Source organism: Cherax quadricarinatus, chromosome 15 (assembly GCF_038502225.1).
Source record: "Cherax quadricarinatus isolate ZL_2023a chromosome 15, ASM3850222v1, whole genome shotgun sequence".
Taxonomy (NCBI): Eukaryota; Metazoa; Arthropoda; class Malacostraca; order Decapoda; family Parastacidae; genus Cherax; species Cherax quadricarinatus.
The window spans coordinates 42,584,397-42,611,718 of record NC_091306.1 but is presented as its reverse complement, the minus strand read 5'-3'; positions in this window follow the sequence as shown (position 1 = coordinate 42,611,718).

The window sequence follows — 27,322 nt, the reverse complement described above, 5'->3', positions numbered from 1 at the left end:
CTGTTGGTAATCCCCCTTATGTGTGCTGGGAGGCAGTTGAACAGTCTCGGGGCCCTGACACTTATTGTATGGTCTCTTAACGTGCTAGTGACACCCCTGCTTTTCATTGGGGGGATGGTGCATCGTCTGCCAAGTCTTTTGCTTTCGTAGTGAGTGATTTTCGTGTGCAAGTTCGGTACTAGTCCCTCTAGGATTTTCCAGGTGTATATAATCATGTATCTCTCCCTCCTGCGTTCCAGGGAATACAGGTTTAGGAACCTCAAGCGCTCCCAGTAATTGAGGTGTTTTATCTCCGTTATGCGCGCCGTGAAAGTTCTCTGTACATTTTCTAGGTCGGCAATTTCACCTGCCTTGAAAGGTGCTGTTAGTGTGCAGCAATATTCCAGCCTAGATAGAACAAGTGACCTGAAGAGTGTCATCATGGGCTTGGCCTCCCTAGTTTTGAAGGTTCTCATTATCCATCCTGTCATTTTTCTAGCAGATGCGATTGATACAATGTTATGGTCCTTGAAGGTGAGATCCTCCGACATGATCACTCCCAGGTCTTTGACGTTGGTGTTTCGCTCTATTTTGTGGCCAGAATTTGTTTTGTACTCTGATGAAGATTTAATTTCCTCATGTTTACCATATCTGAGTAATTGAAATTTCTCATCGTTGAACTTCATATTGTTTTCTGTAGCCCACTGAAAGATTTGGTTGATGTCCGCCTGGAGCCTTGCAGTGTCTGCAATGGAAGACACTGTCATGCAGATTCGGGTGTCATCTGCAAAGGAAGACACGGTGCTGTGGCTGACATCCTTGTCTATGTCGGATATGAGGATGAGGAACAAGATGGGAGCGAGTACTGTGCCTTGTGGAACAGAGCTTTTCACCGTAGCTGCCTCGGACTTTACTCTGTTGACGACTACTCTCTGTGTTCTGTTAGTGAGGAAATTATAGATACATCGACCGACTTTTCCTGTTATTCCTTTAGCACGCATTTTGTGCGCTATTACGCCATGGTCACACTTGTCGAAGGCTTTTGCAAAGTCTGTATATATTACATCTGCATTCTTTTTGTCTTCTAGTGCATATAGGACCTTGTCGTAGTGATCCAATAGTTGAGACAGACAGGAGCGACCTGTTCTAAACCCATGTTGCCCTGGGTTGTGTAACTGATGGGTTTCTAGATGGGTGGTGATCTTGCTTCTTAGGACCCTTTCAAAGATTTTTATGATATGGGATGTTAGTGCTATTGGTCTGTAGTTCTTTGCTGTTGCTTTACTGCCCCCTTTGTGGAGTGGGGCTATGTCTGTTGTTTTTAGTAACTGAGGGACGACCCCCGTGTCCATGCTCCCTCTCCATAGGATGGAAAAAGCTCGTGATAGGGGCTTCTTGCAGTTCTTGATGAACACGGAGTTCCATGAGTCTGGCCCTGGGGCAGAGTGCATGGGCATGTCATTTATCGCCTGTTCGAAGTCATTTGGCGTCAGGATAACATCGGATAGGCTTGTGTTAATCATGTGGCTAGTCGTATGCTTTATTGTCCAGTTATTAGGGAATATAAAGACAATATACTAACTTTTGTAATATGTCAAAATGTCTTATTAATAAAAAAAAATAGACTTCAAACATATTAAACAAATTTCCGAAATTTGCTTGAAACATAAGTGAACAATAGATATAAATCCAGATATACTCGTTAACCCTTCTGGACTGACCCTTGCAGATTTAGCGCTTTTTTATTATAAACTAACCACTTCAATGGCAATAAGTAAAAATCTTGAAACTAATTAATCAAGTATTAACTCCATTAATAGAGAAAGAAATGGGTTTTCTTTGACGTTTTTTTACAATCCGTTTTCTGTTTTTATTGTGGGTTGACTTAAGAAAACAGTTGGTGTTAATACTTGGCCTTTTTTTTTGTAAGATTTTCATAATTTATATAACGAGTATTGCTCACTTTCATTTCAACAATTATGTCAAATTATATGTAATTATCTAGAAAGCAAATTAAAAATTTATATGTCGTGCCGAATAGGTAAAACTGGTCAATTAGCAAGAACTCATTTAAAATTAAGTCCTTTCTAAAATTTTCTCTTATACGTTTAAAGATATATTTTTCTTATTTTTGTGAATGTAAAAAATAGTAATTTTGTACCAAAGGAACCTTAGAAAACTTACCTAACCATATAACAATCGTAATTTAATTTAGCATAATCCAAGTAAATTATATTTTAGATAAGTTTACAGTAATTTAATAAATACAGTGAAGCCCCTTTGGGGCCTAGTTCCTAGGCCTATTGTATATCCATATGGTCTTGCGTTCCCATCCACTGGATGGACATGGGCCGCACAATAAACTATCCGCGTGTGAGATTTCGCTGTTGAAAATTGATTAAACAGTGACATATTGTTCGTTGGATTATTTGTGGCCAGCACTAACAGCCTGGTTAATCAGACTTTGATCATGGACTGGGCAGCAGGGGCGTTGACCCCCTGGGAAACCTTTTGATATAACTTGACCCCCAGGTACACAGTGTATAAGTTGTTTAACTTGTACTCGATTTTGGTTCCAGGATCGAGTCTCAGCTCCTGGCCCCTGTGACAGTGTTCGTGTGACTGACAGTGTTATATATTTTAAAAGTGATACCCAGCATGCCCGGGTGGGCTGAGGAGGCGAGGGCATGATGAGACGGTGAGAAATGGATACCCTAAGAAGATGTGCAGGCTGGGAAAATGCATAGGCCTACTCAGTGGCTGCATAGACCCGCGGTCACAGGCTTTTTTTTCAGGGAGAAGGGATGAGGAGGGGAGAGAGGAGGGGGAGGAGGGGAGAAAGGGAGCTTGTGGGTAGGGGATTACAGAACGAGTGAGAAAGGCTCGCTAAGTGCATTAGAGATGGGGTATAGGGAGAGGAAGGGGTAGAGAGAGAGAGAGAGAGAGAGAGAGAGAGAGAGAGAGAGAGAGAATGAGAATTTCAACCCTGGTTGTCTCAGCGCTGTATAGCCCTTGTGGTTTAGCGCTTCTTTTTGATTATAATAATAATAACTCTGGTTGTCCCGCCTGAAGGGTAAGAAGGCCATGTTTTTTTTTTTTCCTTGGTCAACCAGGCTGTTGATATTGGCGGCCCGCTGGCACATCCATCCATCACAGCCTAGTGGATCTGCCACTTTCCTTTTGAAAGCCTTTACAGTCGTTCCAGCAATATTACTGCTATACCTTTGAAGAGTCTCGAGTTTCACTACTGTCGGAGCCCGGCCATGGGCCAAGCAAGTTGGCCCACGGATACCTGGAGTATACCTGGAGGGAGTCTCGGGGGTCAGCGCCCCCGCGGTCCAGTCTGTGACCAGGCCTCATAGTGGATCAGGGCTTCATCAACCAGGCTGTTATTGTTGGCCGCACGTAAACCGACGTACGAACCACAGCCTGGATATTGACACAGTGTTCTCTTATTGTAGCCATGGCGCCCCTGCTTTCCCCTAGGTCTATTTTACGTTTCCTTCCACATCTCACTCCAGTACGTTATTAATTATTATTTAATCAAGCGCTAAAACCGTAAGAGCTGCACAACAGGTGCGTCGTTATGGTTGTGTCGTCGTCAGGAGTTTTCCATGTATATGTTACAGGTATCCCTGTCTTCCTCGCTCCACGGAGTACATTCAAGTACTCTGGGTCGTACCCAGTATTCCTCGCTCCACGGAGTACATTCAAGCACTCTGGGTCGTACCCAGTATTCCTCGCTCCACGGTGTACATTCAAGTACTCTGGGTCGTACCCAGTATTCCTCGCTCCACGGAGTACATTCAAGTACTCTGGGTCGTTCCCAGTAGTAACGAGAAGGGTCGTGTCAACATTGTATATTTGTAGAATTATGGCACCTCCCTCTGGTAGTGCCTTCTGGCACTACAAAAGGCAACTGACACCATCACTAGGCCTCCTGGCACCACCTAGACTGAACAACACACCAACACCTAAGCGTCCTGGCTCCACCTAGACTGAATAAAGCCATCACCTAGGCCTACTGGCGCCCGCAAGCCCTGCTATCCAGTCTTCACTAGCCAGACACGCAGGCTACAGTAGGCCTAAGCCAAGAGGAAATGTCAGGCCTCGCATTTGGCACTGTCCCGAGAAGCTTCATCAGGCCCCCCTAAGGCCTCCACTTTCTACACTGGTGCTACTGGTATTCTGGTGCTACTGGTACTCTGGTCCTACAGGTACTCTGGTGCTACATGATGGATGCTACTGGTACTCCCTAGTGTTACTTATACTCCCTGGTGCTAATGGTTCTGCTGGAACTCTCTGGTGCTACCCTGTGCTGCTTTTATTCTCTGGTGCTATTGGTGCTGCTGGTGATATCTGGTGCTACTGGTGATACCTGGTGTTACTGGTGATACCTGGTGCTACTGGCGATACCTGGTGCTACTGGTGATAGTGCTACTGGTGATATTTAGTGCTACTGGTGATACCTGGTGCTACTGGTGATACCTGGTGCTACTGGTGATATCTGGTGCTGCTTGCGATACCTGGTGCTACTGGTGATACCTGGTGCTACTGGTGATACCTGGTGCTACTGGTGATACCTGGTGCTACTGGTGATACCTGGTGCGACTGGTGATATCTGGTGCTGCTTGCGATACCTGGTGCTACTGGTGATACCTGGTGCTTCCTGGTGCTACTGGTGATACCTGGTGCGACTGGTGATATCTGGTGCTACTGGTGATACTTCGTGCTTCCTGGTGCTACTGGTGATACCTGGTGCTACTGGTGATACCTGGTGATACCTGGTGCTACTGGTGATACCTGGTGATACCTGGTGCTACTGGTGATACCTGGTGCTACTGGTGATACCTGGTGATACCTGGTGCTACTGGTGATACTTGGTGCTTCTGGTAATACCTGGTGCTACTGGTAATTTAGGTTTACTAAGTGGTGAAACTGCTACTGTAGGCGCTACATGGCGATACCAAATGGTGCTACTGGAGGAGGAGCTTGTGATGCTGGTAGCAGGTGTGGGAGATAGCAGCAGGTGTAGGAGACAACAGGATGTGTGGGAGACAGCAGCAGGTGTGTGAATAACCACGTCCCTTTAACAACCAACTTAGCCACAAGATACATAGCTACAGTCTACACGGGTCTCACGCTATTCATGTCAGAACAAGACTGTGTAAACTCTAGGTTGCACTATGTACATCATAGGATAGCTGCCACAAACTAGGCTGTGTCTGCTAGTTAAACTAGCTACATCATAGGATCTACCGCATACAAGACTATGATGTAGTTAGTTCAAGCTAGCAGACACACAGCCATGTATGTGGCAGACGTTCCTATGTGTCTGCTAACTTGAAGTACCTACATCATAGGCTGGTCTACCGCAGACAAGGCTGGATCACTATGACATGGCCTTGGATGCACTGGAAGAAAATCAGAATGCAGATGTAATATACACAGACTTTGCAAAAGCATTTGACAAATGCGATCATGGCGTAATAGCCCGTAAAATACGTGCTAAAGGAATAACTGGGAAAGTGGGGAGATGGATCTTCAACTTCCTAACAAATCGAACACAAAGAGTAGTGGTCAACAGAGTTAAATCGGAGGCTGCCATAGTGAAGAGCTCTGTTCCGCAAGGCACAATACTCGCCCCCATCTTATTCCTTATCCTCATATCAGACATAAACAGAGATATACACCACAGCACCGTATCATCCTTTGCGGATGATACTAGGATCTGCATGAGGCTGTCATCTGCTGAGGACGCGGTTAATTTCCAAGAAGATATAAACAAAGTTTTCCAGTGGGCAACGGTAAACAATATGATGTTCAATGAGGACAAATTCCAACTACTCCGTTATGGAAAACTGGAGGAGATAATAACTAGAACAGAGTATACTACTGACTCCGGCCATACAATAGAGCGGAAAACTAATGTAAGGGACCTGGGAGTAGTAATGTCTGAGGATCTCACTTTCAAGGATCACAACAGTGCCACGATCGCACGTGCAAAGAAAATGATAGGATGGATAATGAGAACTTTCAAAACGAGAGATGCCAAGCCCATGATGATCCTTTTCAAATCACTTGTTCTCTCTAGGCTGGAATACTGCTGTACATTAACATCTCCATACAAAGCAGGTGAAATCGCAGATCTAGAGAGTGTACAGAGATCCTTTACTGCACGTATAAGTTCTGTCAAGCACCTTGACTACTGGGAACGCTTGGAAGCACTTGACTTGTACTCGTTGGAACGCAGGAGGGAGAGATATATCATAATCTACACTTGGAAAATCTTGGAAGGAATGGTCCCAAATCTGCACACAGAAATCACTCCCTACGAAAGTAAAAGACTGGGCAGGCGATGCAAAATGCCGCCAATAAAAAGTAGGGGCGCCATTGGTACACTAAGAGAAAACACCATAAGTGTCCGGGGCCCAAAACTGTTCAACAGCCTCCCATCAAGCATTAGGGGAATTGCCAATAAACCCCTGGCTGCCTTCAAGAGAGAGCTGGACAGATACCTAAAGTCAGTGCCGGATCAGCCGGGCTGTGGCTCGTACGTTGGACTGCGTGCGGCCAGCAGTAACAGCCTAGTTGATAGGCCCTGATCCATCGGGAGGCCTGGTCATGGACCGGGCCGCGGGGGCGTTGATCCCCGGAATAACCTCCAGGTAACCTCCAGGTGTGTCTGCTAGCTTGAAGTACCTACATCATAGGCTGGTCTACCGCCGACAAGGCTGTGTTTGGAAAATTATTTATAGCAAAATTTAAACGGGCAACGAAATCATCTTCGAACATTTCTACAGCAAAATTCCCAATAATTCATCACGGCAGTTCTGAAGTCGATGGATGAAGAATGTATTGTTATAATTTTGAAAATGACGTACGTGTTATTGGTCCTTTCCAAATCTTACATTCTTATTTACAGTTTAGAAATTCGCCATTTACTGCAACGTTCTCAGTCTGATTATTGCTGTTACCTCCAGCACTTGAAGTACGATTTGGAAGAGGGAGATGGGTAATCAAAATTCTTTCGAATCATGGGAGAGCAGCTTCATTTCTGTGGCTCAAGAGCCTATTACAAACATGGGAAAGATGTGAACATTGTGGAACAACTCTACGGTGTTTACCAGCCATGTTTCGTAATCATCTTTCACATTACCTGTGACATTGAAGTACGAGGGAGAGACAGTACATGTGCTTGCAACATGTTAGGCAATGATTGCAATATGCATCCGGTGTGTGGTGTCCACACCTGAAAAAGTTATGAATCAGAGGTGGTCTGTGACGGTGCAACAAGCCTATGTGTTGGTGGTGCAACCAAGTCTCCGTGGTGGTGCACCAAGTCTCCGTGGTGGTGCAACAGTCTTTTAGACTGTACATCTTGTCACACAAAGAACCGGGTCATTGGCTACAATGGTTACAGTGGTGATACTCGCGATATGGTTACAATGGTAATATGGAACCAGGCTTTCTAACGCACTTGTTGCATGTCTGTACGACGTCACAACAGTGACGAGCAGTCATGCGTTAGGACAGTCTGTCATTTAAGTTAATTTTATCTTAGATACTGTTAGATTAACTTTAGTTAGGATGAAATAAAGGCAGTTAATCTATACTATGTAATTTTGTTGTAAAAGAATTGTAATAACTGTAGCTATGGTTGTGTAACTGTGACTGTAACTGTGACTGTAACTGTGACTGCAACTGTGACTGCAACTGTGACTGCAACTGTGACTGCAACTGTGACTGTATCTGTGACTGTGACTGTATATATGACTATCTGTGACTGTAATTGTATTTATGACTGTATCTGTCACTTTTACGGTACAACAGACCTTAACGACCACTGGGTCAGCCAGCATCATTGCGTCTCATCCGTCAGCGTGGTTAGTGTCAGCGTGGTTAGTGTCAGCGTGGTCTATGTTAACGTGGTTAGTGTCAGGTGGGTGAAGGCCAGAGGCAACGTTTTATTTATGAAGATATTTCGGCAACCCCTGATGGACGAAACGTCTACTACCGGAGTCACCGAAGTTGCTGTGTTACATTTAGAATCCACTAACTACACTAAGACTATTAAGGCAGCATTTCGCCTAGACGTCAGCTCCAAAATAACTGAGTATGACCACACATCTGGCGTCGAGGCCAGATTCTCAAAATCCATATCAACAGTGAACAGCAGAGTATCAGAAGAGATGCTCAGTGTACTAGGGGGAAGAAGCTGAGATTATGGCAGGTGTGTTGTGGTTCTAAACACAGCAGACGGGGTTCCACTTCACGACGGCGGAAAGGGAAGGGTGTTAGCAAAAACTCAAGAGGTCGCCGGCCACACTGACATCACGAGTCATAAAAGTCTTTGAAAGGGAGATGCGAGTTAACTTCACCTGTTTTATGGAGAGGAACTTCACTACCTGTTGTCCGCCTTTATGACGGGATCACAGAGGCTTTGGAAGGGAATCACAATGAGGATGTAACCTACGCGGTTTTTGCAAAGCTCCACGACTAATGCGTCCAAAGATAAATAGCACACAAAATGAGGCCCACTGGTATAATGGAAAAATAGGCAGATGGACACATAATTTTCTGACAAGTAGAAAACGAATAGTAGTAAGCAAAACGTTTAGCCTTAACAATGTAAATAGCTCGGTATCCTAAGACACTGTCCTGGCACCTTCGCTGTTTCTCATTTCTCGTAGCAGTTATAAATAACACTCGCGACATCTTCTTATCAGTTTTGGATGATACGAAGATAAGCATGAAGTTTCCTCAGTACAAGACACGGAATTTTTTTTAGTGGATATAAGCAAAGTCTTCCACTGGGCAGCAGAAAATAACACGGTGTTCAGTGACAGATCCCAGTTGTTTAGATGTGGAGAAAATGAGAAATGACTCGAAAGGGATACGATGTACAAAACACAGGATGACTTCCAATTAGACTGAAGAGTACATGTTAAGTACTGAGTATAATAACGTCAGCTGACCTATCGCTTAGGCAAAAGTCGGGGTGGGTTAGGTTAAGTAAGATTTTTCATGAAACAGGACATGTGTTTCCTGACGCTGGTCTTAGTCATATGATGACCCACTACTGGAGCTTTTAGTCATCTGACGAACGCCTTCCGCTGGCTTACCCCTACACCTCTCTAAAAATTAGTCATAATTATAACCATTCTTAGCGTGAAAACTTTAAAAACAAGAGAAATACTAAATGATGACGCTGTTTATATTGTTCTCTCTCAACCAGAGTACCATCAGTGTTGACAGAAGAATTCAGGATAGCAGAGAAATTAGAGTAGGAAAAGATGAACTTATGGAACCAATAAGGCTTCGAAGCTACTGGGAAACATCTAAAAGTTATCTTTGAAGTGAAGGAGAGATACCTGGAGGTTACCTGGAGGTTATTCCGGGGATCAACGCCCCCGCGGCCCGGTCCACGACCAAGCCTCCCGATGGATCAGGGCCTGATCAACTAGGCTGTTACTGCTGGCCGCACGCAGTCCGACGTACGAGCCACAGCCCGGCTGATCCGGCACTGACTTGATAATATAGATACTTGATAATATATGTATGGAACGTAACAGACTACAGCGAGAAATATGGGAAGAAACGTAGGAAGAACCCATAGGCCTATATTACTTAACATTCTACCAGGGCATATCAGAAACACTGTAGAAGTCTTCAAGAGAAAATTCGACCAATATCTCCGCCAGGTGCCGGCTCAACCAGGCTGTGATGAATATATTGGCGAGAGAGCCACCAACAGCAAGAGCCTGGTTGACCAGGCAAGCACCAAACAAACCTGCCCACTAGACAGGCTGCAGGAGCAGGAAAACTCACGAAACCGGTAACAAATGTAAAGGTACCTAATAACCAGCACTGTAACAAGCTGACAAGCGCTGTAACAACCCGACAACAAACACTGCAACTACCCGACAACAAACACTGTAACTACCCGACAACAAACACTGTAACTACCCGACAACAAACACTGTAACTACCCGACAACAAACACTAACAACCCGACAACACTGTAACTACCCGACAACACTGTAACTACCCGACAACACTGTAACTACCCGACAACACTGTAACTACCCGACAACACTGTAACTACCCGACAACAAACACTGTAACTACCCGACAACAAACACTGTAACAACAAACAACAAACACTGTAACAACCCGACAACAAACACTGTAACAACCCGACAACAAACACTGTAACTACCCGACAACAAACACTGTAACTACCCGACAACAAACACTGTAACTACCCGACAACAAACACTGTAACTACCCGACAACAAACACTGTAACTACCCGACAACAAACACTGTAACTACCCGACAACAAACACTGTAACAACAAACACTGTAACAACACTAACAACAAACACTGTAACTACCCGACAACAAACACTGTAACTACCCGACAAACACTGTAACTACCCGACAACAAACACTGTAACTACCCGACAACAAACACTGTAACAACCCGACAACAAACACTGTAACTAACCCACTGTACAACCCGAAACACACTGTAACTACCCGACAACAAACACTGTAACAACCCGACAACAAACACTGTAACTACCCGACAACAAACACTGTAACTACCCGACAACAAACACTGTAACTACCCGACAACAAACACTGTAACTACCCGACAACAAACACTGTAACAACCCGACAACAAACACTGTAACAACCCGACAACAAACACTGTAACAACCCGACAACAAACACTGTAACAACCCGACAACAAACACTGTAACAACCCGACAACAAACACTGTAACTACCCGACGACAAACACTGTAACTACGCGAGCTTTCAGTATTCTTTGAAGAGCCTAGCTCCAGGTAAAATACCAGAGGCCTTGAAGAGTGCGGACATAGTTCCTTTACATAAGGGAGGTACCAGCGCGCTTGCCAAAAATTACAGACCAATAGCCCTAACTTCCCACATCGTAAAAGTCTTCGAAAAAGTGATGAGGCGCCAAATTAGAAACTTTATTGAACAGCACAGTCTGCAAAACCCAAACCAGCATGGTTTTAGAACTGGAAGATCATGTGTGTCAAAACTGCTGAACCACTATGACAGAATTACGGAGGTGTTGGAAGACGACCATAACGCGATTGTGATCTACCTGGAGGGTGTTCCGGGGGTCAACGCCCCCGCGCCTCGGTCCTCAACCAGGCCTCCCGGTGGATCAGGGCCTGTTCAATCGGGCTGTTACTGCTGGCCGCACGTAGTCCAACGTACGAACCACAGCCCGGCTGGTCAGGTACTGACTTTAGGTATCTGTCCAACTCCCTCTTTGAAGGCAGCCAGGGGTCTATTGGTAATTCCCTTTGCCTGGTGGGAGGCTGTTGAACAATATTTTGAGTAAATTTTGGAAAGGCGTCTGGCAAATGCGATCATGAAGTGATAGCGCACAAAATGAGGACCATAGGCATTACGGGGAAAGTAGGCAGATGGGTTCTCGGGTTCTTAACACACAGAACACAAAAAGTAGTAATCAGAGCGAAATGCAGCATCAGCGAGATAAAAAGCTCAGTTGCCTAAGGCAATGTCCTGGCACCTCTATTAATTTTTATTCTCATTAGCAGACAAAAACACCCGTCATAGTTTTGTATCATTTCCAGATGAAGTATGAAAGTCACCACTGTAGAAACCAGGAAAACTGGAGGAAGATGTAGGTAGAGTTTTCCAGTGGTCAGTGGAGAACATGACGTTCAGTGGCGATGAGTTCCAACTGTTTAGGTATGGAAAGAATGAAGAACTCAAAAAGGACACTGCAAAACTCTAGAGTACCATCCAATAGAACGAAAGGGATAAATGAAAGATCTGGGAGTAATTATGTCAGAACGAAAGGGACAAATGAAAGATCTGGGAGTAATTATGTCAGCTGGCATTTCTTTTAAAGAGCACAATTACACAAATATTACGACAGCCAGGGCGAGGACGGGGTAGTTATTGAGAACATTGAAAAAAAGGGAAATAATGCCAGTGGTCACGCTTTTGAAATCGTTTGTGCTCTCTCGTTTGGAATAGTGCTCAGTGTTGACGGCCCCGTTCAGAGCAGGAGAAATATCAGAGCTGGAGCAGATAGATTGTTAACGGCGCGCAAAGAACCAGTAAAGTATTTAAATTACTAGGAACACCTTAAAGTCCTAAATACGTACTCTCTGGAGCGAAGGAGAGAGAGATGCATGATAATATGTACCTGGAAAGTACTTGAAATCTGCATATTCTCGTAACAACATACTGGAATGAGAGGAATGGGAAGAAATGCAAAATAAACCCAGTGAAGAGCAGGAGCACTGTGGGCACAATAAGGGAACACTGTATCAACATCCGGGGTCCCAGACTATTCAACATCTTACCAGAAGATATCAGAGACACTGCTGGAACAAATGTAGACTGCGAGGGTATGTAGGCCAGCGGACAGAGCAACAATAGCCTGGTTGATAAATTAGACACATGTGCAACACTTGGGTATCTTTATTGAGGAAACGTTTCGCCACACAGTGGCTTCATCAGTCCATATAAAGGAGAATGGTGAAGAACAAGAGGAATTTGAGGTAGTCAGTCCCTCAGCCTTGAGTAGATGTAAGGACTTGAGTAGATTGATGGACTGCTCAAGGCCGAGCTCCGGGAATATAAAAAATCTTGAAACTCATTTAAGATGTACTGAAGAGACATAGCATATTATGTGGAGTACTACTGATGCTGTTACTATAACCACTATCACTATTACTACTACTATTACTATTGTTAGTACTACTATCACAATTGCTACTACTACTAACACTACTATTAATTCTACTGCAGTTATCACTTCTACTACGAGCGCTGCTACAAATACCTCCACTCCTATTACTACCACCATTACCATTACTACCACCATTACCACTACTACCACCATTACCACTACTACCACCATTACCACTACTACCACCATTACTACTACTACCACCATTACCACTACTACCACCATTACTACTACTACCACCATTACCACTACTATCACCATTACTACTACTACCACCATTACTACTACTACTACCACCATTACTACTACTAGTACCACCATTACTACTAGTACCATTACTACTAGTACCACCATTACTACTAGTACCACCATTACTACTAGTACCACCATTACTACTACTACTACCACCACCATCACTACTACCACCATCACTACTACCACCATCACTACTACCACCATCACTACTACCACCATCACTGCTACCATCATCACTGCTACCATCATCACTGCTACCATCATCACTATCACAATCACTACTATTACCACCATCACTACTATTACCACCATCACTACTGTTACCACCATCACTACTACTACCACCATCACTACTACTACCACCATCACTACTACTACCACCATCACTACTACTACCACCATCACTACTACTACCACCATCACTACTACTACCACCATCACTACTACTACCACCATCACTACTACTACCACCATCACTACTACTACTACCACCATCACTACTACTACTACTACTACTACCACCATCACTACTACTACTACTACCACCATCACTACTACCACCATCAGTACTACCACCATCACTACTACCACCATCACTACTACCACCATCACTACTACCATCATCACTACTACCATCATCACTACTACCACCATCACTACTACTACCTTCATTACTACTACCATCATTACTACTACCATCATCACTACTACCATCATCACTACTGCCATCATCACTACTACTGCCATCATCACTACTACTACTACCATCACTACTACTACCATCACTACTACTACCATCATCACTACTACCATCACTACTACTACCATCATCACTACTACTACTACCATCATCACTACTACTACTACCATCATCACTACTACCACTACCATCATCACTACTACCACTACCACCATCACTACTACTACCACCATCACTACTACTACCACCATCACTACTACTACCACCATCACTACTACTACCACCATCACTACTACTACCACCATCACTACTACTACCACCATCACTACTACTACCACCATCACTACTACTACCACCACCACTACTACCACCACCACTACTACTACCATCATTACTACTACCATCATCACTACTACCATCACTACTACCATCATCACTACTACTACCATCACTACTACCATCATCACTACTACTACCATCATCACTACTACTACCATCATCACTACTACTACCATCACTACTACTACCATCACTACTACTACCATCACTACTACTACCATCACTACTACTACCATCACTACTACTACCATCATTACTACTACCATCACTACTACTACTACCATCATTACTACTACCATCACTACTACTACTACCATCATTACTACTACCATCACTACTACTACTACCATCATTACTACTATCATCACTACTACTACCATCATCACTACTATCATCACTACTACTACCATCATCACTACCATCATCACTACTACTACCATCATTACTACTACTAACACCATCACTACTACTACCATCACTACTACTACTACTACCATCATCACTACTACTACTACTACCATCATCACTACTACTACCATCATTACTACTACCATCACTACTACTACTACTATGACTACTACTACCATCATCACTACTACTACCATCACTACTACTACTACTACCACTACCACTATTACAATTACTGCTATTCCTTCTCAGCTCACAATAACTTTGTTATTGAAACCAAATCAGTAAACACAACAATGAAAGATTGGAATGAAGACGTCACCCAGAATCTAAGAAGAAAAGAAGAGGACGAAAAGAATAGGAAGAAAAGAATATGACGATAAGAAGAGGAAAACAATGGGAAGAAAAGAATAGGAAGGGAAGAGCGACACTGTGGTGGACTGGTAACCAAGGCGACATTCCCAGCACCACGCGCCCACAACCATTTCCTTTAGCCTAATCAATTCTATAGGCCTACGACAACTTCCACTGCTATTTTTTTTTCAGAACGAGTCCACTGAGGCGATATGCCATGAGACGAGGGAGGGGGGAGGGGAGGGGAGACGGGAGGAAATGTGAATAAGTTGGAAGAGGAAGAAAATGTAAGAGGAGGAAGGAGGTGAGCCGAGAAAGAGGAAAGAAGTGGAAGTGTTCGAATAGAATGGTAAAAATGAATTAGGAATAGAAGTAGAAGACAGGGGAGGGAAGAATGGAAGGGGGGAGAGAGAAGGTAGGAGGGAGGGAGGGGAAGAGAGAAAGAGGGAGACGGTAGAGTTGGCAAGATTCAGTACGAGGCACAAGTAGGCTCGTACCTTGAGTATACTCGAGGGCCTGGTCCCAAATCTGCACACTGCCATAACATACTGGAGTGAGAGATATGGGAGGAAGTGTAAAATAAACCCAGTGAGGAGCAGGAGTGCTGTAGGGACAATAAGGGAACACTGTATCAACATCCGGGGTCCCAGACTTTTCAACATCTTATCAGAAGATATCAGAAACACTGCTGGAACAAATGTTGAAGCCTTCAAGAAGAAACTAGACAAGTATCTTCACCAGGTGCCAGATCAACCAGGCTGTGATGGATATGTGGGGCAGCGGGCCTCCAGCAGCAACAGCCTGGTTGACCAGGCGAGCACCAGACGAGCCTGACCCATGGCCGGGCTCAGAGAGTAGATATACTCTCGAAATTCTTCAAAGGTAAGGTATGCTCCACTTTCTAGGACTGCCTGCCCTCCATCTCATCTGTGACTTCTTGATAGACTAGAGAATAGACCAAGACGACTCATCTCTCGTCTGGACACACCCCTCAGGGGAGGTTCCTTGACGCTGGTGAGGGGCTCTTGATCTAAGGAATTGGATCTGTGCTCCGGTTCCCTGAATTGAGTCTGAATACCTTTCATCCCCCCACATGCACTGTATAATTCAACGGGTTTAGCGCTCCCCCATAATTATAATAATTATAATCGCCTGGACACAGCCTGGATATATCTGTAGGTGGATGTAGGTGGCCTTACTGTTATGTATAAGAACCAATTTTGTGAAAGGTACCGCACTTAGCTTCACTCTGAGAACAGCGAGAAGTGGGCTTCTACACCACAAGACGGGCAGTAAACAGAAACTACACTTTGACTGTACGCTTCTCAAACAGCATCACTTCATCTAAGATCATTTATTCTTAGGATGACTCGAGTCGGGAACATGTTCGTACAGTTGACACAGTGAAATCGTTGACCCACAGATGCATCCAACTTCATCCTGTTCTCTATTTGTATATTTCTTAATAAAAAGGCTTTAAAATGAGCTGATGTAGTTAACAGCTTTTAGCTTGTAAAAATTAGGAACTTTAAACCTAATTTTGTTAAATAGTGTATAAAAGAGAGAGAGAGAGAGAGAGAGTAACGCTACAGCAACCCAAGTCACAGGTACAACACTCTGCTACAACACAAGTCACAGGTACAACACACTGCTACAACACAAGTCACAGGTACAACACTCTGCTACAACCCAAGTCACAGGTACAACACTCTGCTACAACACAAGTCACAGGTACAACACTCTGCTACAACACAAGTCACAGGTACAACACACTGCTACAACACAAGTCACAGGTACAACACTCTGCTACAACACAAGTCACAGGTACAACACACTGCTACAACACAAGTCACAGGTACAACACTCTGCTACAACACAAGTCACAGGTACAACACACTGCTACAACACAAGTCACAGGTACAACACTCTGCTACAACACAAGTCACAGGTACAACACTCTTCTACAACACAAGTCACAGGTACAACACAAGTCACAGGTACAACACACTGCTACAACCCAAGTCACAGGTACAACACAAGTCACAGGTACAACACAAGTCACAGGTACAACACAAGTCACAGGTACAACACAAGTCACAGGTACAACACTGCTACAACACAAGTCACAGGTACAACACTCTGCCACAACACAAGTCACAGGTACAACACACTGCTACAACACAAGTTACAGGTACAACACTCTGCTACAACACAAGTCACAGGTACAACACTCTGCTACAACACAAGTCACAGGTACAACACTGCTACAACACAAGTCACAGGTACAACACACTGCTACAACACAAGTCACAGGTACAACACACTGCTACAACACAAGTCACAGGTACAACACTCTGCTACAACACAAGTCACAGGTACAACACTCTGCTACAACACAAGTCACAGGTACAACACACTGCTACAACACAAGTCACAGGTACAACACTCTGCTACAACACAAGTCACAGGTACAACACTCTGCTACAATACAAGTCACAGGTACAACACAAGTCACAGGTACAACACTCTGCTACAATACAAGTCACAGGTACAACACACTGCTACAAGTCACAGGTACAACACAAGTCACAGGTACAACACTGCTACAACACTGCTACAACACAAGTCACAGGTACAACACAAGTCACAGGTACAACATTCTGCTACAACACAAGTCACAGGTACAACACTGCTACAACACAAGTCACAGGTACAACACACTGCTACAACACAAGTCACAGGTACAACACTCTGCTACAACACAAGTCACAGGTACAACACAAGTCACAGGTACAACACACTGCTACAACACAAGTCACAGGTACAACACACTGCTACAACACAAGTCACAGGTACAACACTCTGCTACAACACAAGTCACAGGTACAACACTCTGCTACAACACACACACATAAAACTTGAGAATTACCTGAAGTGTTTTCTGGGGGTCAACTCCCCCCTCCCCCCGCGGTCTGGGACGACCCTTCAGGCTAAGAGCTGTTATCTACCTCAACATGTGTAAAATCCTTCAATCTCTCTCTCTACCCGTGACAAGTTTCGAGGGTTTCTCTATCTTTGAAGATGTCAAGGAAGCCCAGAAAAGCTTCCTTGACATCTTCAAGCAACTGCTTAATATCTTCAAGTTATTGCTTGAGATCAAGATGCAGTTCACTCACCTGAGCGGAGAGATGACAGGTGTGTGGAGCCACTCAACATACCTGGCAACAGAAACAACAGTTAGCACTCACACAAGTAATAACACTGACATCCTTACGTATTAGTTGATATCTGAAGTGCTGGTAAGTTATTAGACTGCTAGCTTCTTAAACATAGCTGCTGATATATAGCTGCTAAAACGGTTTCTTAAACATAGCTGCTGAAATATAGGTGATAAAACCCACTTTCAGTGAGCACGGTTGCAACACCGTGTCAGTGAGCACGGTTGCAACACCGTGTCAGTGAGCACGGTTGCAACACCGTGTCAGTGAGCACGGTTGCAACACCGTGTCAGTGAGCACGGTTGCAACACCGTGTCAGTGAGCACGGTTGCAACACTCATTTTCAGTGACCACGGTTGCAACACTCATTTTCAGTGACCACGGTTGCAACACTCATTTTCAGTGACCACGGTTGCAACACTCATTTTCAGTGACCACGGTTGCAACACTCATTTTCAGTGACCACGGTTGCAACACTCATTTTCAGTGACCACGGTTGCAACACTCATTTTCAGTGACCACGGTTGCAACACTCATTTTCAGTGACCACGGTTGCGACACTCATTTTCAGTGACCACGGTTGCGACACTCATTTTCAGTGACCACGGTTGCAACACTCATTTTCAGTGACCACGGTTGCAACACTCATTTTCAGTGACCACGGTTGCAACATTTAGTGATCAGATTTTCTTCAGATTTTGCCGCTAAAGTGGCTAGTTTGTTTACTCCACACACATCCCGTGGAGATTAACACAATACCATGTGGAACTAGACACCAAAAGGGTTAACAGGGTTCAACTGGGTTTTTAAAACTACGTAATTATCACAAATTCTTAAAAAATCGTATGGAAAGTCCATAAATATATATATTATTATATTAAATATTTCAAATGATTTATTTAAAAATCTTGAAACATTAAAAAATTAGGAAAAATGTTATTGTATTTAGATCTGTGACTATTTCTATGCATTGAGTAAAATTTGTAGTGACGATGTCTGGTTCATTTCTTAATATTCTAATACCAAGTATAGCGTTAATTAATCTCAATAATCACATCACTGATACTAGGAACGCCAAGCTTCTATCTCATATTAAGAACCTTGATGGATTTAGAACAGCCAAGAATAATTCTGAGGGCTTGATTTTGCATTAACTCCAAGGGCCGTGTGGACGAAGCATAATCAATTAAGGATCTAACATAGGCTATGTACATCGTTCTCACTAGTCTTAGCCCTTGTGGCTTAGCGCTTCTTTTTTATTATAATAATAATAATAATCTCACTAGTCTTACATTAGCACTTAGGTGGTGTTGTAACCAGCAGCACCTTTGAGAGCACTTAGCCTATCTGTGCATTTCTTATTTAGCTGTAGTATGGTGGATTTATATTATATGGTGGATTTATCTTACAGATATCTTTGTCTGTAATATTTAGCGCAGCTGAAGTTATTCACCCTGCGAACAGTTGATTAGTGAACACAGTAGCATCACTCAGTGATGAACAGTTACAACATTCAGTGTTGATGAACACAGCTGGGTGTTTAATCTGCGTCTGCTATGAGGATAAACAGCAGAGGTGCCAGGACAGTGCCTTGGTAAACCGAGATACTTTACTTTGCTGATGCTGGATTGTGCTCTGTTTACTGCTACTCTGCGTTCTCTGTGTTAATAACTTGAAAATCCATCTGCCTACCTTTCCCGTAATGCCCGTGGCCTTCATTTTGTGTGAAATCACCCCCATGATTGCATTTGTCAAACGCCTTTACAAAATCTGTGTATATCACATCTGCATTTATTTTTCTCCAACGCTTCCGTAATTCTGTGACAGTTTAGCAGTTGTGACAGGCATGATCCTCCAGTTCTAAAATTCTTTATTCTCCTCTTCACTTTCATCTTCTCTGTATTCACCTTATTGCACTCGCTAATTTGTGATTGCGTGGATCGAGTCTTAGCTCCTGGCCCAGCTTTTTAACTAGCTGTGACTATTTTACTTATTTTAGGTTCGTGAGCTCTGTTATACTTGTTCTTAAAGTTCTCGTGTGTTTTTATCTTCCATTTGTGCCCTCTTGCGCCAGTTTCCCGCCTCTTGCCTTTGCTATTATGAGTTCCGAGAGTTTTTCTACTCCTGAAGCCCGGCCATGGGCCAAGCTCATTTGGTGTTTGCCTGGTACACCAGTCTGTTGCTGGTGCCTCTGACCCACATATCCATCACAGCCTGGTTGATCTGGCACCTTATGAAGATTCTTGTCCAGTTTCCTCTTAAAGACTTCTACACTTACTCCAGCAGTGTTTTTGATATCTTCTGTTAAGATGAATAGTCTGGGGCCACGGATGTTGATGCAGTGTTCCTTTATAGTGCCCACTGCACCCCTGTTTTTCACTGTTTATTTTGACATATTTTGCAGTCCTTTTTTCCATTGTTTTCCTCTCTGTGACTAGTCTCGTTACGAATCTTTGCAGTTTCTCTCGTTTTTTTATATGCTTTATCAAGTGTGGGTGTCACGGTGCTGAGCCTGACATTACTCATTCTATGTTAAGATTCTGGAAAGCTAATTTTAGATTCACTGCTGTAGTCTTGAAATAGTTGTCCAGGTTACTAGGTTAATGTATACCCTGTGGTTAGGTTAGGTTAGGTTAGGTTAGGTAAGGTTCGTCAGGAAACAGGACAAATGTTTCCTGACGCGGGTCTTAGTCAGATGATGACCCGCCTTTGGAGCTTTTGGTCATCTGACCGAGGCCTTCCGCTGGCTTACCGGTCCACCCCTTTAAAAATTATGGTCATTTATAACCATTGTTATAATGAATACCCTGTGGTGACATGCTCACTCCTAGGTTAGCAGTCTGTGGCGGCATGCTCGGTAATATGCTCACCCTGGGTCCTCGATGAGTGGAGTTTGCAGCTCCCGGCGATATGCTAGGCGCTATGCTTACCCTCAGGCCCTCGATGAGTGATGTTTACAGTCACTGTCTGGAGAGAATACTATACATTTAACTTTCTTCCGCCTCTCACACACCTCTATCCTCCTCCTCAACTCATCCCTCTCCTCCTTATTCCCTTCATACCATTAACACCCTTTCCCTCCACCTCCCCCTCACCCAGGGGTCTAACCTGGAGGTTATTCCGGGGATCAACGCCCCCGCGGCCCGGTCCATGACCAGGCCTCCCGATGGATCAGGGCCTGATCAACCAGGCTGTTACTGCTGGCCGCACGCAGTCCAACGTATGAGCTACAGCCCGGCTGATCCGGCACTGACTTTAGGTATCTGTCCAGCTCTCTCTTGAAGGCAGCCAGGGGCTTATTGGCAATTCCCCTAATGCTTGATGTGAGGCTGTTGAACAGTCTTGGGCCCCGGACACTTATGGTGTTTTCCCTTAGTGTAACAATGGCGCCCCTACTTTTAATTGGGGGCATTTTGCATCGCCTGCCCAGTCTTTTACTTTCGTAGGGAGTGATTTCTGTGTGCAGATTTGGGACCATTCCTTCCAAGATTTTCCAAGTGTAGATTATGATATATCTCTCCCTCCTGCGTTCCAACGAGTACAAGTCAAATGCTTCCAAGCGTTCCCAGTAGTTAAGGTGCTTGACAGAACTTATACGTGCAGTAAAGGATCTCTGTACACTCTCTAGATCTGCGATTTCACCCCCTTCCAACAACCCCCCCCCGCCGCCCTCCTTCCCCATCAGCCTCCCCAGAGAGCGGTCAAGGAAGGGAGGGAATGGCTGTCAAATATCTCACTTTTTATTAGACAAGTCCACGTGTTCTCGATCCAACTTCCCCTCCCTTTCTCTCTTCCTTCACTCCCTCTCCCTCTCTCTCCCTCCCTCTTTTCCTTCCCATCAGCTGTTAAGTCAGTGAGAGGATATCTGGGGTGAATTTTTTTTTCCTTATTTTTGCATATAAGCAAGATAAATTGTCTTTTGTTTAGGTTGATGGGAGTTAGGAGGTGATGGAGCCATAACCTTACTCCTGATTGTAACTGCAGAGTTGTTGTAACTGCAGAGTTGTTGTAACTGCAGAGTTGCTGTAACTGCAGAGTTGCTGTAACTGCAGAGTTGCTGTAACTGCAGAGTTGTTGTAACTGCAGAGTTGTTGTAACTGCAGAGTTGCTGTAACTGCAGAGTTGCTGTAACTGCAGAGTTGCTGTAACTGCAGAGTTGCTGTAACTGCAGAGTTGCTGTAACTGCAGAGTTGCTGTAACTGCAGAGTTGCTGTAACTGCAGAGTTGCTGTAACTGCAGAGTTGCTGTAACTGCAGAGTTGCTGTAACTGCAGAGTTGCTGTAACTGCAGAGTTGCTGTAACTGCAGAGTTGTTGTAACTGCAGAGTTGCTGTAACTGCAGAGTTGCTGTAACTGCAGAGTTGTTGTAACTGCTGAGTTGTTGTAACTGCAGAGGAGTTGTTGTAACTGCAGAGGAGTTGTTGTAACTGCAGAGTTGCTGTAACTGCTGAGTCGCTGTAACTGCTGAATTGTTGTAACTGCTGAGTTATTATAGCACCTGAGTTACAATTGTTACCGAGTTGTTGTTACCTGTTAACCACTTGATTACTTATGGACGGTGTGTGAGGTCACCGCCCCAGCGGTCAGGTAACAGACCAGGTCTCCCGGTGCTGGTGGCATCCAGACCTCCTTTTCAGGCTGAGGGACTCACCACCACTAAACCACATCTTCGAGGGTGACGGACTGATTACATCGTTTTTACATCTCGACTGCTTCTGCCTCTGTGACTGAAGAAGCCTGTTGTATAGGCGAAACGTTTCGGAATAAAGATTCCCAAAGGGTGCATATGTGTCTTACTTATCACCACAGCCAAGATGATCAGAAAATGACTTGAATTTATCATGTTACCTATCGAAGACAGCCAGAGGTTTGTTGGTAGTTCTCCTTGAAAAATTAATCATAATTGACTTTTAGTGAGTTGACTGTTTTTTACTGAGAGTATTTAGTACTGTGTATAGGTTGGAAACAGTCTATTCAGAATATTCCTGGTGTAAATTATGATTTATCTATCTCGCCTACGTTTCAAGGAGTAATGCTCGAAGGAGTATCGGCATTCCCAGGAGTTCAGCTGATTGTACAATGTCCTCAGTGGATATAAGTCATTTTAACTATTCTGGGTTATCCTACCTTTGATATACCTTTGAAGAATTTCGAGAGTATATCTACTCTCTGAGCCCGGCCATGGGCCGGGCTCGTCTGGTGCTCGCCTGGTCAACCACACTGTTGCTGCTGGAGGCCCGCTGCCCCACATATCCATCACAGCCTGGTTGATCTGGCACCTGGTGAAGATACTTGTCTAGTTTCTTCTTGAAGGCTTCAACACTTGTTCCAGTAGTGTTTCTGATATCTTCTGGTAAGATGTTGAAAAGTCTGGGACCCCGGATGTTGATACAGTGTTCCCTTATTGTGCCCACCGCACCCCTGCTCCTCACTGGGTTTACTTTACACTTCCTCCCAGATCTCTCACTCCAGTATGTTGTTATGATAGTGTGCAGATTTGGGACCAAGCCCTCGAGTATGTAATTTACACTGTGTATGATAGTTGTATTTATGTGTACCTGTGCCTAAATAAACTTAATTCATATATGCAGTTTGGCTTGCCTTAAAAAGCTCTGTTAGAATATAGCAATGCTGCAACCTAATAAGCATAAGTAACTTGAATTGTATCAAGAGTTTATTATCTAGTTTTGAAGGAACTAGTTATTCAGCCAATCATTTTCTTTGCGGCTAAGATAATCACGTTGTTGTGATCCTTGACTACGTATTCACTCTAGTCCCTTAAGTCACATGCAAAGGCTCAAGAAGAAAGTTTTCTCTTGTCTCTTAAGAATAACGCATGTATTATATACAATGATGATCTAAGCAGGAGTCTACTGGCAGGGCTGCATCTGCTCTTATTACTGCCTCTCTAGTTAAAAACTCTGGTAACTAAGCTGAGTTAGGTATAAGAATTAACACCAGAAACTACATTACCATCCTAATGATACTAAAGTAGACTTATAACACTGAACTTGACTCTTTAAATAATTAATGCTGACTTTTTTCGGCCCGAGAACCAAAGTGTTTCCCGATAAAGACATTCTAAGTAGATACTTGGCTACAAGTACTTCTTGTAGCCAAAAACTCGTACAGATTATTAGTCTTTAGAGTGATTCATATGTCAGTAAACACACACACACACTGTCTGACTCTTAGATCGTTTCTTTATTGTCATCAGTGTAAGCGATGACCCAATACTGGATGTGGTTTTTGCCCCGGATTTTACTCACGAGGAAATATTTTGGATTTAGTTAAATTTCCTTTGTCTCTCCCAGATTCTATGTGATTCATTCAGCTTGAGGTCACTGCTGGTCGTTTTCCCCTAACCTGTGCCCATCTTCAGTCTTCAAATAGAAATTCTTTAAGAAGTTCTTTGACTATACCCCCGGCCGGGATTGAACCCGCGGTCATAGAGTCTCAAAACTCCAGCCCGTCGCGCTAGGGGTATGGTTTATTTGCAATCGTGTCATTACGATTTCTTAAGTCAAGTTCTTTGACCCTTAAACTGTCCAAACGTAGATCTACGTTTGGACAGTTTAAGGGTTAATTCTTCGTCTTCGCCCGAAGAGGCGAAGACGAAGTACGTGTGTTCTGGAGACACTGGTCCAAATCCACGTTACTTATACAGTCTCCACAGAATATTTCGTAAACGTTATGGTTTATATCATCCCAGTTAATTCCTTTATTGCTGAAATTGAATTTCTTGATTACACCTTCATGAAAAATTGCATTTCGTTCCTCAAGACCAGTGTGAATACTTGTCCTAGAATTAATTAGGTTTTGTGGTCGATCAACCAGGCTGTGATGGATATGTGGGTCATCAGGTCACCAGCCTTAACAGCCTGGTTGATCAGGCTAACATCAGGCGAGCCTGACCCATGGCCGGGCTCCGGGAGTAGAAAAACTCTCGGAACTCGTAAGTTGTGAATTAAAGGTCAAAGATATTTTATATTTTAGTCTGCTCTTTTATTCGCTGGCAACCAGGCGAATTTATTAAGTCTCGGCAGTTCAGTTGTGTGAGATTGTTCATAAGAACATAAGAAAGAAGAACACTGCAACAGGCCTACTGACCCTTGCGAAGCAGGTCCATGCCACCCCCGGCTTAGAACAATGAGCACCTAGTCCGGTCACTTCCTTTGATATACCTTTGAAGAATTTCGAGAGTATATCTACTCTCTGAGCCCGGCCATGGGCCAGGCTCGTCTGGTGCTTAAGGAAAGAGCACGGCACCATACCTGGTAGCCCAAGCTAGTCAGGTCCGACTCACACCCACCCACACCCACTCATGTATTTATCCAACCTATTTTTAAAACTGCACAATATCTTAGCTTCTGTAACGGTACTCGGTTCCTGCGATTTTGTTTTTCATAGAGTATTAACTATATTTTTCATTTTAAGTGTCTTTCAGTTAAGTCGGCAAACATCAACATATTTGGAGACGAGTTTCAGTGCTTTCGGTCTCTTATTCTTTACTATTATCTTGCCGTCATCTTTGTGGTGTGGAGATGTATTGTTTTTAACGACTTGGGGGATGACCTCCGTGTCCGGGTTCCCTCTCTATAGACTAAGACAAGTGATAAGGGGTTTCTTATAGTTCTTGATTAATGCGGAGTTCCAGAAGGCAGAGTGCACGGGCATGTTGTCGGTGTCAAAACTTTTTAGAAATACTGAGAGGGTGTTGCGTCTCGTTCATGAAGAATTCGTGTAGACTGTCAATCTTTAGTCTGGTTAAAGCTAACTGAATACAGAGTCATGCTAAGACGTCTATATTTCACTCATTTTTTTGCTGTCACCAGTGAAACGTCCATCTTGTTTTAAGTAATGGCCCGATACTTGATGTGGTGTTTACTGTGGATTTGGCATATGAAAAGAAATATTTTGGATTTCTTTCGAGGTCATTAATTGCTTTTAGCTTCTTATGACTTTCCTGGACTCTGTGTGATTCATTTAGTTTGAAGTCAATATTTCCTCTTTCAGTGGCCAGTGCTTCCTTCCTCATCTCAGTCTAGCAATCTTGAGCAGTTCTGTGATCCTTTACCTTCACCTGCAGAGGGAGCATCTCTCTCTAGTTTACATCTTCTCTTCTTCTTCTTTAAGAAAATATGCCTCGAGTATACTTCTACTTAAAGACACTAGTTCTAACCCATGTTATTTAAGAAATACCCCAAGAATATATCGTTAAGGACACAATTTATTTGATCCCAGTGTATGTTCATGTTCAAGTTGAATTTGATGACAACACCCTCGTAGCAGTTTGCTGGTCTGGGCCACTCTGCATGCAAGTCTGAACTTCAATTATGTTGTGATCTGAATTAACTGTCTTCGTTGCTGTTATATATCATAATACATCATTTGTGAAAATAATGTCAAGTGGCTTAAAAGTCATATTCTCTAAAACTTGCACACACAGACCTACCGTACAAAACAGGCGTCCCTACTGTACTAGAGAAGGCAGTCCCACTGCACAAGGAAGATATCCCCACTGTACAAGACAAGGTAGTCCTACTGCACAAGACAGGCAGCCCCACTGCACAAGGAAGATAGCTTCACTACACAAGACATATCTCCAGCATTTATGCTAAAGTTAGGCAGGCACCTAGGGGGGTGCAGAGTGGCACAGCTCCAGGAGAGATAATACCTCCGACCCCCTGAGCAAAAATTGCTCAACACGATAACACGATAAGGTGTCGCCCTACCTTCGGTAAGTGTTGGAGTATGATAGCGAGGATAGAGGGAGAGAGAGAGAACGAGGGAGATAGGAGGGAGTAAGAGAGGATGGCACGAGAGGGGGATTAAGCGAGAAAGTGAAAGGATGGAAGAAGAGAGGATGAAAGAAGATGGGTTGAAGGGCGGAAGTGGGGATAAATGGAAGGAGACGGAGATGGAGAGGGGGATGATTTGATGGATAGGGAATGCTGGGAGAAGAGATGAAGGGAAGGAGAAAGAGCGAATAAAGGAAGGAAGGGATAAGAAAGGATGAGGAGAGAGTTAAAGAATGAAGGAAGAAGGGATGATTAGAGGAATAGGGGATGAAACGACGGAGAGAGCAAGAGAGAGAGAGAGAGAATGAAAGGAAGAAGAGATATAGACTGTGACGCCTCAGGAAGTTGGGAAACAATAGAGAGGTGTCACAATCAAGTTGGCACCACTGCCATTACCACACATTAAGTCATGCAGCACTCTGACTGCGCCCTGCTTGTGTATTGACAGATGTGTCGCGCAATGCAGCATATGTGGAGTGCAACTGGTGGTTGTTGC